This window comes from Vombatus ursinus, unplaced genomic scaffold, assembly GCF_900497805.2.
Source record: "Vombatus ursinus unplaced genomic scaffold, bare-nosed wombat genome assembly UNPS02000582.1, whole genome shotgun sequence".
Lineage (NCBI taxonomy): Eukaryota > Metazoa > Chordata > Mammalia > Diprotodontia > Vombatidae > Vombatus > Vombatus ursinus.
Genome location: NW_020940360.1, coordinates 26,158,240 through 26,171,678, shown reverse-complemented (window position 1 = coordinate 26,171,678; position 13,439 = coordinate 26,158,240).

Here is a 13,439-nt window from a genome sequence, read left to right as displayed (position 1 = left end):
ACTGGGAATGCAAGTAGAGGTAGAAAGAAAGGCTGCCCCTGCCCTCAAAGAGTTATGTTCTATTCGGGGAAGACAACATAAAGGGGATATGGGAAAGAAAGTCACAGTGGTATGGCCTACAGGCTGGGGAGTGTCATGGAGGCCTGGGCTCAGCAGGATAAGGCAGAAGCTTACCCCTCACAGCCTAGGAGAGAGGGGGTGGAGTCCAGGTTGTCAGTGCAGAAGAGGTGGGGGCAGTGGTTCCAATCAAAAAGAAATGGTGTAGAGGCTTATATTTAAATAGCATTTAATTGTTTTTTTTTTTCACATGACTCATGTACAATTATTTTATCTGATTCTTACAGCAACCTTATGAGGTAGGTAGGTAATAGAATCTTCATTTTAATAAATAGGTAAGCTGAGGGTCAGAGATGTCCTAGATTACACAAAGATAGCTGGCACCACAGTTAGACCTAGAACTCAGATTTCCTAACTCCTTTACAATCTAGAACTTTCCCTACATAACACAAATAGTATGCAACAGAGACTAATGAAGGAGGATTAGTGAGAAATACAAGATTTCATCAGTGCTTTGAAAAGATATTTTTTAAAGAAAAGGAGATACATTTGTTTGAAAATTTTGACAAATGGTCTGTCTAAATATTTTTTTCACTGGATTGTAGCCCTGAAATCAGATTTTTCTGAGTTTCTTGTCTTTTATTTAGGGGTTGATATCTAGCAATTGATGGAGTGAGTGTATGCATCTTGAATATCTCCTTTTGACTGGTCCCATCACTAGGCAAGGTAAATTGACCTAGGCCCTTGGCTTCAGCTGTCTTATAAGCTCATTTCAAAATTCATTATAAAAGAGCCATATTAACTTAAGTGTCAGGATAACCATTACACCCATGTTTGTGGTTATTTCTGTCAGGGAATCTCTCTTTCCTGGTATAAGCCACCATTCCCAGTGACAGCCTTTGCTTTTTTCATTTTTTTTTGTGCCGATAGATGGTATTTAAAATACCTAATAGCTTTCCCGCCTAGCAGCAAATAGCCCAGGCCCTAATGGTTAACCTCCAGGATGAAGCTATTGAAATCTGAGATAAATATCTGTGTAACTTCCCAGAAAACTTAAAGGAAAACCAGGAGGAAAAAGCAAGGTTAAATTACAGTTCAAATATGTTCCAAATAGCGTGCTCTTGTTTAAAAGGAGCCAGCTTGAGAACATACATTTTTATGACTGGCTATAGTTAGTGTTAGGCATTGAACGTGAGACATTTCTGTACTCTCCTTCCTTCCTTCCTTCCCTCTTTCCTTCCTTCCTTTCCTCCCTCTTTCCTTTCCTCTCTACTTTCTTCCTTCCATCAATGTCTTTTTTTTACAATCTGAAAAAGCAAAAACACCCACATATTTTTCTTCCATAGTAGTATCTACACAGTTATCACAGAATCTTAGAGTTGGAAGCCACCTAGGCTGTCATCTAATTCAACTGATTTTTGAACAAGAGTCTCTTCTATACCATCTCAAGTGGTCTGTGCTTCAAGAACTCCAGTGAGGAGGAACCCAGCAGAACTGTATTGTTCAAATAAACCCTCAGTTATATGTAATCTGCACCCCTAATATAAGTTCTCTTTGAAGGGAAAAAATTATATATGTGCTGAAACTGAAAAATATTATTGATTTTAGTCAATGCTCAGATTTTATACAAATTAAATTTTGGGGTAAAGTATGATATTCAGAAGAATACTATACTTGAACTCTCTATTTCTTTTTCTTTGTGTAGAATATATGTGATTGGGCCAGGTAATATAAAGATATGACTGGTCCACATATGGCAAGGAAAAATATCTAAGATCTGCTCCACCCCTTCTCCAAGGGAAAATGTAATTTCCACTGTTGTAGAGAATAAGAGGAAGGCTGTGCTAGCTTGGTTCTCTTCCCTACCTCTCCTGATGTCCTTCTCTGAAGTGTCTGGTTCACATATACATGTGCAAAGTACACAACTGTCTTTCAGATAATGGTCTAACCTGTATGAATGGAGATGTAACATCTGTAGAAACTTCTCCAAAGGTAGTTGTATGCCTGTAATGTGTAGTCTGTCTGTTCATTTCAGGTATTTAAATTCTTAATGTAGGATTTCTGAACAGTTGATTTCATTGTCACCATTATATGTATTGAAAATAAGACTTGGATAAATAACCAGACAGGTCAGTATCCCCTCTCCTTATCATTTATAGACATGGATTTAATATCCATGTCAAGAGCATTCAGTAGGTCAAATTTGAAAGTAGGGTAATGGAGACTCAAGATTTATGCTTCAGACTAGAAACTGGTCCTCAACTCTAAAATGGGGATAGGTTGTTGTGAGGACCAGATGAGATAATATTTGTAAAGCACTTAGCACAGTGCCTGGCACATAGTAAGCTCTCCATCCATGCTTATTTCCTTCCTTCTTTAATTCAGGGAAGTGAAATGCATTTATGCACTTGTTTAGAGCCCTATATTTAAATGAAATACCTACCTCTCTTCAAAACTTAGCTCTGGTACCACCTCCTACCAAAGGCCTTCCTTTTCCTTCTGAAATAATTTTCTTTGTATTTACTTACCTGTGTGCCCCAGTATAATGTAAGCTCTTTGAGAGTAGGGACTTTTATTATTTTGTCTTTGCAGAGCTCAATATATGATGCCTTGCATACAACAGGACTTAATACATGTTTAATTGAGAGTTCTCTTAGGAACACAAAACACCAATTAAAATGAGATTTAATAATGCATATATTGGAATAATGTGATATTTTATGGCACTTAGAGAAGCTAGGTGGTAGAGTAAATAGAGAACAGAAGCTAGAGTCAGGAAGACCTGAATTCAAATTTGTCCTCAGACACTTATTAGCTTTTGTTACTCTGGGAAAATAACTTGACCACTTTCTGCCTCAGTTTCCTTGTCTGTAAAATGGTGATAATAATAGCACCAACCTCCCAGGGTTGTTGTGAGGATAAACTGAGAAATCTGTAAAGTGCTTTGCAAACCTTAAAGTGTATATAAATGCTAGCTATTATTAGGCAGAAATTTTAATTTTCTAAATGAAAATGAAAATGTTCCTAAATTTCACCAAAATGTGGTAGTGTTTCAGACTTCATAGAAATCAGGAATTTCCACTTTTTTTGGATTTAATCTGAAAAAAAGAATTGTAATTTTAAGGAGGAATGCCCTATGATGGTGTAGTGGAGAGTAATTGTTGACTGTTGGCTTCCTTAGCAGCAGGGTAGGGCTAGACCCATAGGCCTCCCTGCTGTTGAACATAGCAAACAAGTTGCCCATGTGATTCCAGATGTTTCTCACTCCCATTCCTCCCCCACTTTTTTTTTTGGCTATTGGACCTCCCAGGAGCAAATGACAGTTTGGTTGAGTGGAAGATACTACGTCTTTACTCTAAAAACAAAACATTAACCTTGTAACATTGCCAAAAATTTAAACTTGAGTCCCTTAGAGCAGAAAGAAGATCTAATAGAACTGAAACATTGACCTGAACTGCTAGTGACTGTCCTTAGCTGAAAAAATGGTCCTTTACCTGTCCACATTGGGAGTACATTTTAAAAATATTAGACTGAGTTGAAAGACAGTTGTATTCACTGGAAGATGCACTGGCTTTGAGTGTCCCTCCCCCGCCCTTTTTTCTTTTCACTGAGCCCTAGTAGATAAGTAAGCACACATGGTGTGTTCTAAATATAATTAAAATTCCCTCCCCTCCTCTCCCACCCTCAATCCCCCCACAGTCAAGGGATGGGAGGGAGTAGAGACTTCAGGGAGACTGCAATGGAAAACGGATGAGGGCTAATTGAGTTAAAGAGTACTAATAATAGACAGGCTGCCAAAGGAAAAAAGAAAGGGGGCTGGTGAAAGAGTCATCAGGTGCTTAGCCTGATGAGGTATATTGTCTGCCCCATTTACTTCTCTGATGAAGCTCACTGTCCATTTGGAGCCCACACAGCAAGGAGGCAGCTTAAAATAATAGAAACCTGCAAGCGCAGTGTATTACCAGAGTCAAGGGCTTTGAATCAATGTTTCTTCTTACCCAGTAGATACAGAATCTGCATATCGTGGGGATAGTGAAGCATTAAAGTCTGCTCAATGGAAAGGACTGACTACCTAGTTGGGCTCACCCCGGGGGTCTAAAGGCTATTTACATCTGTGCTTAATGCAGCCTGGCCCCCAGCAATGGGGCTCCCACTGGTGGCTGCTTCCATGAGTTTGAGACTTTTTTCTCTGAATGTGATAGACCCTGATCACAGCCACTCTAGGCTTTTATTGAGACTTTACTGAAACCACATTGCAACAGAAAGAGAACAGAATTAAGAACTGTCTCTCACACATGACACTCCTTCTCCCATTTCTCAGTGTTTTTACACTGGCTGTCCCACAGACCTGGAATGAATGTCTGCCACCTCAGAGAATCCTTTTATTCTTTTAAGCTTAGGCACCGTGAAGCATTTCCTGATCCTTCCAACTGCTAGCTCCCTTCCACCCAAACTACCTTGTATCTAACCACTTTGTATACATTTACATATGTACTTACCTCTCCTTTAGAATATAAGTTTTTGAAAACAAGAATAGTTTCAATTTTTTTATATTTGTATATACAGTGCTAAGCCTAGTGTCTACAGTTACATAATGGGAGCTTAATAAATAAATATTGGTTGACTGATAAATTAATAATGCTAATCTTAAAAAAAAGAAAAAAAATCAAATGATTAGATTGAGGATTTTTTTTTCTAAAAAGAAGCTTGTATATTTTTCACAAAGGGGAATACATTGACTCTTGAGAAAGAAGAGGAAAAATACTTTAAAAATACCTCTCCTTTATATTTTGATTACAAAATGTTCATAGCCCTATATTATGGTTTTTCTGCCCATGGTGCTAAGGTTTGTGTGTGTGTGTGTGTGTGTGTGTGTGTTCCTCCAGCCTTTCACACTTCACTGAGTATTTCTCCTGTTCTGTAGTGAGATGGGCTACAGAAATGCCACCTGCCCTCCCTCTCCTCCTGCTTCCTCCCAGCTATCCCCCAGCCCCCATTGATGTTGAGTTTGCACAACCGACTGACATGTGCTCACACACCGGCCGTTTGACTTGCCAGCATTCTGCTCTCCTGTGGTAAATGCAGCTCCTCAGCCACGTCAGGCCTCTCCATTAGTGATGGCGGCACTCCAAAGTGGGGCTGTGGTTTAAGCGCAAATGGGCAGTGCGGGCCAAAATGAATGTGAGGCAGAGGCTACTATCTTTAAAAGGTGGATCTGGAGGCAATTTAGTGGGTATAAATTACAATTGACTTTGGAAGAAAGAACTCACACACTTGAGCCTTCTCAGATGTGTAGCCAATAGGGGGTCGTCTGACTACATGAAATTTTACACATCTATCAGCTAAAGAAGAGATCCAAATGCAAAAATCTAGCACTCAGGGACATCATATGGATTCGTAACACCCCCTGGAGGACTTGTGGCCTACGAATCAATGAGTGGTTTATTCTGAGCCAAAAATGTACTTTCACAGTGCTTCTCAATTTACTTAGCTGTTTCAGAACACCATATGTGAGAGAACACAGCAGACTGGGAATTGCTCTTACAGAAGGCACTACTTAGTGATACGAGGAACACTTCTTCAGGCAGCCAAAGGCATGCAATTTGCTAGTTTCTTGGCCTTCACAATAGCACATAGTTAGCTTTCAAACTTAAACTAAGGAAAAATTTTCAAGAGCACAGGTGTCTGGATCAGTTTCCCCATTGGACCACTGGTGATAGTTTGGAATGGTACAGGACATCTACCTATTCTTCGGTCAATTTAGAACCTTGTTACCTTAAAGAAAGTTGATTTAAAAGTCATTATCTTTTCTTTCTTTGGACTTTTCTATCTTGCAGTTGTTCTTTTTTATTTAATACCTGAAACTGGAAATTTTTTCCTATCTATGAGGATTAGCTTTTTCTTGTGGCTATGTTATTCTTAAAGCTAATGCCATTATGGGCTTAATATTACTACTGTGTAATGTAATAACAAATTGACAGGTTTTAAAATCAGTCAATCAACATGCATTTTGTAAGTGCCTACTATGTTCAAGGTACTGTGCTAGACTTCAAAAAGTATCAATGTTTTATTTTTAAAATTTAGAAATGTCCAATAGACAACATTGATAATTCAATGCTATTTATTGCCATTGCTTATTCTTCATAATGCTTTAGAAAAAAAATTTCCAAAGTTTCTGTTACCTGCATAGATGTGCCCTTTTTATTTCACCAAAACTACAAATATTGTAAAACAACTGCTTACAAATTTGCATCTAAAGGCCTTATTATTATCAAGAAGTACTGAGTTCTAGTGGAAATAGTCTTGGACTTGGACTATAGAGAGAGGCTGGAATTCCATTCCACTCAGATGCCTACTATCTGTGTGATCCTAGGCCAATCATTTTATCTTCCAGAGCCCCAATTTTCTCATTTCTAAAAGGAGAACACCACTAATACTATCTCTCTTTGAGCGCTATTGTGAAAAAATCACTTAGTAAATCCTAAAGTGCTGTATAAAAAAAGATTACTGTTATATTCTCATATTGACCTTGGAAGAAGTAACATATACAGGGGCAGCTACTTGGTGCAGTGGATAAAACTCCAGCCTTAGAGTCAGGAGGACCTGAGTTCAAATGTGGCCTCAGACACTTAACACTTACTATCTGTGTGACCTTAGGGAAGTCACTTAACCCTGATTGCTTCACCAAAAAAAAGAAAAAAAAAGAAGTAAGATACACGTTCATTGGTTAACTTTCAAAAATTGTTGAGTTTTGTGTGTAAAAATATACTCATCCAATTATCACCATTTCTCTTCACAATTTAAATTGGTTCATTGTTGTACTGTGTACTTTAGCAGTATTTCGATTGTCAGCTAGGTATGAGAAAGTTAGTGCTTGGTGACTAGAAAAAGCAAACTATGTGGTTCACTTTCCCAATTTTATTTTGCCTTACCAAGTCAAAGTCAAAATTACTACCTAATGACTAAAAATGAAGAAATGTAATCTGCCAAATTGGAGAGAAACACAGTGGAATCGAAAGGTTACCAGACTCAGACAGGAGTCTTTGAGGCTGGTCCTTGATTTACTGGCAGCTCCAAATTACTAAGCCCTGTATGACCTTGGTTAAGTCATTAACTTTTCTGCGTCTTCATTTCCTCATCTATAAAATGAAAAGGTTGGATTAGTTGGTCCCTAAGTTCCCTCCTAACCGAAAAGTCAATGATTCCATGCAATACCTACATTGACTTTGATAGTCAGTTGTGTTTACAAGAGCGTGATTTGAATTCCAAAAAAAGATTGTGTTTTGCATGATCCTTGGGGATTTTTTCCTCATTGGGTTTTGAAGTTTGATAAGGTGTCTCCCCTTCCAATCTACCCTCCACACAAAAATATCTTTTAAAATTCCTGTTTCTCGAACTTAAAGAGTAACCAATTTTGTCTGGCTAGTTCACGAAGTTCTCTTTGTAGCCTGACCAACATTTTCATGAGTCTTTGGCCAAGCAGTTTAAAAAATAGCTAACCTATTTAATATTTTTCAAAAGAAATCCTGCCAATTCCCAAGCCCTCAATTGACATTTTCAGGGAATTGACACTAGCAGGAAATTTTAAAAGCCAGAATTCAAGTTTCAGAAAAGTTAGAATTATTTTGAAACTTTTTCCATTTTAGTCAAACAAAAAACAAATGAGAAAAAAAGCCAGGAATATAATGTAAAAACACTTCAGATGCCTGCCTCTTAGGAGAGAGACTTTGGCATATATATTGGAATGTGTCCTAAAACTTAACAGTACAGCCAGACCTTTGGGCATCATGAAAAAGCTCAGTATCAGGTACCCGTTCTACCCTGTAAACATAGTTATGTTGTTGTTGTTCAGTCATTTCAGTGACCCCGTTTGGGGTTTTCTTGACAAAGACTGGGGTGGTTTGCTATTTCTTTCTCCAGCTCATTTTATAGATGAGGAAACTAAGGCAAACATGGTTAAATGACTTGCCTATGATCACATAGGTTGGAAGTGTACAAGGCCAGATTTGAACTCACGAAGATGAGTCTTCCTGACTTGAGGCCCACCTGGCACTCTAGTCGCTGTGTCACCTAGCTGTGCCAGACCTAGTTATCCTTTCAGATAAATCTGACACTCGTTGAAAATGATGGTATTACTAATCCCCTTAGTATCCTGGATAATTCCTATTAAATTTAACGAGAAGCAGTATGGCTTAGTGGAAAAACAATGGGGCAGGTGAGCAGGGTTTTTGTATAGGCTCTGCTACAAATTCAGTCTAATAATTCAAAAACATTTATTAAGCACCTACTATGTGCAAGGCCAGATGGTGGTGATAGAAAAACTAAAAGGAAATAGATACTGGCTTAGAGGAGCTTATACTGGTAGAGTGGTAGTGGTATAGTGGTAGAGATATAAAATATGTACAGAGATAAATAGAAAACATATGGAAAGTAATTTTAGGAGGGAAAGACCAACTAAGTGAGTGAGGAATGGGATTGTGTAGTAGGTGGCACCAGAGCTAAGCTGGGGATTCTTCCAGGTGGAAATGAAGAGGGAGTGCATTGAGGACATAGAACATAGAGGGGACTGGGGGGGGGGGGAGTGGAAGACCAGAGAGTAGAATCTCGTTGATTTGTGTCCTGGAGGTTTTTCTTTACTCTGAGAACTAGGAGAGTAAATTTATGAAGTATACTGTGATGAACACACTGATACATATTAATAGACAGCATGGAGTAGATAGAGTTCTGGACTTGAGTAAGGAAGATTTAGTGCATGGTTCAAATCCTGCATCAGACACTTACTAACTATGTGACCGTGGGCAAGTCACTTAGCCTTCCTGAGTCTCAGTTTCCTCATCTGTAAAATGGGCTTGATTATCTCCACTGTTTCTTCTAGTGCTAATGGGGAGTAATAAGGAAATAAAACTGGAAGGATAAGTGGGAACCATACAGTTAAGGTCTTTGAGTGTAAGGCTGAGGATTTTCTGTTTTATCCAATAGGAAGCCTCTGAAGATTTTTTTTTTAGCAGGGAAGTAACATGGTCATATTTATTTTGGGAATATTTTAGGAATATCAATTTGGCAACTATGTGGAAGATGGATTAGAAAGGGAAATAATGGAAATAGAGACCAACTAGGAAGATATTGAAATAGTTTAGGGGAGATGTGAGGGCCTAGGATAGCCCTATGAGTGGAGATTAGGGGATAGATGCACTAGATGATGTGGAGGTTTGTCCCCCAAGACTTGGTAAGTGATTGAATATAGGGGGTGAGGGAGAGAGAGAAATCAACTTTCAAGAATGACTTCAAGGTTGCAGATTTTGATGGTTGGAAGGATGATGTTATCCTCAACTGAAATAGGGAAATTTGGAGGAAGGACAATGTAATTTGTTGTTTTTTTGTTTCAGTTGTGTCCAGTTCTTCATGACCTCATTTGGAGTTTTCTTGGCAAAGATACTGGAGTGGTTTGCCATTTCTTTCTCCAGCTCATTTTACAGATGAGGAAATTGAGGCAAACAGGGTTAAATGACTTGCCCAGGGTCACACAGCTAGTGCTTAAGACCAGATTTGAACTCAGGAAGATGAGTCTTCTGACTCCAGGCCTGGCACTCTATCCTCTGTGCCATCTAGCTGCCCTGACAATGTGATAAAGTAGAGCCAATGTGGAATAACAGAACACTGACTTGAGTTCAAGAACCTTTGTTTAAATTCACACCTTTGACACTTACTACCAGTGTGACCTTGGACAAGTCACCTCTCTGGGTCCCTGGTTGTGTTTGGGAGAAAATACAAGTTCTAGTCTACAAAAGTCAGAGCTGGAAAAAACCTTGGAGATCACCTAGTTCTCTAAGGTTCTTTTCAGCTCTGACTTTTGTAATTTAGTCCTATGTTTAAGAGATAAGAGATAGACAAGCTGCAAAAAAAGAATGGTAACAATGGCCCTTTTATTATTCATTGAAAATAAAAACTTAAGGCATATAAACATTTGTTGACAAGAGGTCCCACCACTTGAACAGAGCATCACTTGCCATGCTTGTTGAGAAATGTTTCCCTATATAATGTCTGGCGGAGTGGCAGCTAGGTGTGCTGGACTTAGACAGTCAAGAAGACTTGAGTTCAAAACTGGTCTCTGATGCTTACTAGCTTAGCCGTGTGACCCTGGGCAAGTTACTTAATCCTGTTTGCCTTAGTTTCCTCATCTATAAAATGAACTGGAGAAGGAAATGGCAAACCACTCTAAGATCTTTGCCAAGAAAAAAATGGGGTCACAAAGAGTTGGACACAATTGAAATGACTGAACCACCACAACAAATAGAATGTCTGTTTAGATAATGGTGAGAAACCTTTCAAAAAAACCCAAACAAGAGATGGGTCTTCTGGTCAGTACATCAGATCTGGGCCTTCTAATTAAGTTACTTCTTTGGATTTCCTGCTGATTCTAGAACTAACGTGAGTCATTCACCAGCACTCATGAATAATGCTTAACTGACACCAATGGAAAATGTAAGAATAATAAGGATTAATGAGTGGTGAGTGCTGGGGTTGGGATAATTCTACTTTAATTATTAACTACCAGCATTATTTTCCTAGAACAAACTTTATCTAAATTAACATAAACCATGAAAGGATTTTTTTGGGGGGGAGTCTGTATTTACACTCAGTGTTGTAAAATGTTAAAGTTAAAACCTTTTCTGGTGGAGGGAGGTACAGATTATCCAACTATATTGAAACTGCTCTCTCCAAAGTTATCAATGATCTCTTAATTACCAAACCTAATGGCTTTTTCGCAATCCACATCTTTCTTTACCTAGTCTCAACACAGCTGTCAAAATGATTCTCTCTAAAGTGCCGGATCATCCACGTTACTCTCCCTACTCCATGAACTCCGATGGCTTCGGATCAAATATAAAGTTTTTTATTTGGGGGGGGGAAGAGGAAGGTGGTATTTAAAACTCTCCAAACCTGACCTCTGCCTAGTCTTTCCAATCTCTGTACACATTGCTTCTTTCTCCATACTCTATAGAATCGATCAATCAACAGTTATTAAGCATCTTCTATTTGTTCAACACTATGCTAGGTGCTGAGGATGCAAATACATACCAGAATGAAATGATTCTTACTCTCAAGAAACTTACGCTCTAGTCACACTGACCTCCTTGTTCCACAGTCCCACACTACACTTCTTATAATCTTGCCTTTGTACTAGTGTCCCCAGGCCTACAATGCCCTTTCTCCTCATCTCTGCCTCTTAGAAACTGCGGTTTCAAGACTTAGTCAAATGTTACCTTCTCTAGGAGGGCTTTCCTGGTCCTAACACTTACAAATGCCTTTACAAGGTTATATTATGTGTACTCTATATGTTTCTTTTATATACTTATTTGTGCACATGTTGTCTTCCCAGGTTAGATAGTAAACTTCTTGAGGGCAGAGACTGTTTTTTTTTCTTTCTTTGTTTCTTTTCTTTTTTTGTATCCTTAGCGCTTAGCACAGTTGCTGGTTCATATTCTTTGTAGTTTTATTCTTAGAGGCTAACACACAGTAGGTGCTTAATAAATACTTATTGATTGATAAGCTCTTCACAAGGGCTTATTGGGTTGACTACATGGCTGTAACCAATATAGTCTCAAGTATAAAAAAACATTTATGAATGTTATGGGTCCATTTTCACACTGACAGCTTTATGGTCAGTGGTCCTGCCTCACTGGGCTTGGAGTAAATTGTGGTGCCTGGGAGGAAATCTTCCCAGGTTAATAGCTAAATGCCTAAGTGTGTTTGAGGTTAATCATTGTATTTATATAGAAAGTATTTCTTTCACAAAGTACCACCCCAGTGGCTTAGCCCCACTTGTTCATCAGTTCCAGCCAGTAGCCAAGCACAGAGCCCAGAGGGATCAGGGAACTGGTTAAAAGATTTTGGCTGTCTTTGAACACTTTTCTACAATTCTGTTGACCACTGAATCTCTGACTGATATTACTCTTTTTGCCATACTCTCTCTTTCCTTCTCTCCCAAATTCCAAAGAACTTTGGAGTAATGATGTTGACACAAGCCCAGTCAAATCATAGCTGATTTCATTGAAGATATTTCTCCTACCCTACACAAAATTCTCTTAACACCCGTTTCTGTACTGTCTTAGTTAACTTGAAGATGAACGTTTACAGTGGAATTTCACAAAAGCTAATTGATATAAGAGCTTTGAAGAGTAATCTAATATTTCAAGTCACTTTTTCATCAAATTTATTTTTGGTTAATTTGTCTTGGTGAGATTTTATATTTATTTAAATCTTAATTAATATATTTCAGCCTTCAAATTGTATTTGATCACTAAAGTTGCACGCTGAAGCAAGTATTTGGTTACTTCAAATATGAATATTTTGGATTTATATGTAAAATGATGAAAATAATGCTGGTCTTTTAATAAGTAAATAAATGAACAAATGAATGAAAAAACAATTATACTATATATCATACATGAAAATTAAAATGATATATTATTATTACTAAACTTAATAAATAAGTGAAGAAATAAAGAAAGGAGCAGAGTATAATGTTGCCTATAAAATATAATTTGAAAGACTACAGGCAGGGTTCCTCTCAACTATGTACCCCAGTGTTTTTTCATAATGCTAAACTCCTCCATTATGATCTTATTCCTTTGTGTCTTGTGATTTTTCTGTCCCCTGAGAACTAGGACAGTGAGTTTATGCGCTTATTAGATATGTTGAGAGGCACACACAGAGTCGAAGTCAGAATTTTGAAATTCTAGTTAGGAAACCTTGGGTTCAAATCTTGACTCAGATACTTATTAGCACAGTGGCTCTGGATAGGTTACCTACACCCTGTGCTTCAGTTTCCTCATTTAGAAAATGATGGCTTTGGACTTGAAGACTTCTGAGGGCCATTATTGATCTAAATCTGTATCATCTTATGCTCATAGTTCCCTTGTTGCCTCTGCCCTTTATAGGCTATCTACCTTCCTGAGTTCCTTGCCCTAACCTGCCATAACTATGAGCTCCTTCTTGCATGTCTGTATTTCTGACCTGCTGCTTGCTCTGATCTCTGGTAACTAATGACACTCCTTGGGCATTGATATCCTGCTAATGTCACACTCATTCTTATAAGTAAGTGAGAGTGAATTGTGTTAAAAGGCAAGCCAATTGGGCACCAAAGGTAAACTCACTTTTTTTTTTGAGGGCCAAACTTAGATGAATATGTGCTCTACCCTACGCGTTCAGGGCCTAAAACATATTGTAGTAGACAATGATAGAATTTTAGATCAACCTCCTCATTTTACAGCTGCGGAAACTGAGCCCCACAAAACAGATATCATGCCTAAGGTTAGAAAACTGAGTACAGAATTACAATCCTGGTTTCCTAACTATTTGTCCAGTGCTCTTCCCATTCT